The following is a 796-nucleotide window of genomic DNA, read 5'->3' as shown; positions in this document are numbered from 1 at the left end:
GCGTGAGTGTAGTTTTCACTGCGAGGATGGGATGTAGCCATCAACCATGGGTGATGCCTCCAGACGATTAGCCATGCGAGTGACAGCCGCAGAGGATCATTTTCCCGAGAGGATTCAAAGTAGCCATCGTCGAACGGTGAACCCCTATACACAGCTTGCCATGGAAAGGAGTAAGAAGGATTGAGTTGAAGCAGTGGGAAAGCAGGCATTCTTGAGCCATACAGTATCTCCATTCGCTTATCTGAAATTCCCACCAATGAATCTGCATAAGTGCTCTATCCCTTTTATTATCTCCATTTTCTTATTTCTATTTTCAAAAACCCATAAACCAATTTAATCTGCCTAACTGAGATTTACAAGGTGACCATAGCTTGATTCATACCAACAATCTCTGTGGGATCGACCCTTACTCAAGTAAGGTTTATTACTTGGACGACCCAGTACACTTGCTGGTTAGTTGAACGGAGTTGTGTCCACTCGTGCCAATTTCAAATTGGATGCACACCACTTGTTTTGACAGTTTCACAAATCCTGAGGAAGATGGATAAGTGTTGGTTTGGATCTTCAAGTGGACTTCCTCCATAGGAGCAATTGTTTTGCACCAGAGTGATAAGTTGAGGCTTCAACTCAAAATTGTTTGCATGAACGTTGGGAGTAAGTATGCTACTCCCACAGTTTCTTGCATTGGGGATAGTGTTAGAGGACAACACCCTTCTTGCAGGCTGGGTATTGTTGATCACTCCCTCTTCACGCACCTCAGCCTCCATGACTTGCAAGAATCACAAACAAACCAAAT

This window comes from Arachis duranensis, chromosome 4 (assembly GCF_000817695.3).
Source record: "Arachis duranensis cultivar V14167 chromosome 4, aradu.V14167.gnm2.J7QH, whole genome shotgun sequence".
Classification (NCBI taxonomy): domain Eukaryota; kingdom Viridiplantae; phylum Streptophyta; class Magnoliopsida; order Fabales; family Fabaceae; genus Arachis; species Arachis duranensis.
The sequence above is the reverse complement of the archived record's forward strand: the minus strand, read 5'-3'. Positions refer to the sequence as shown.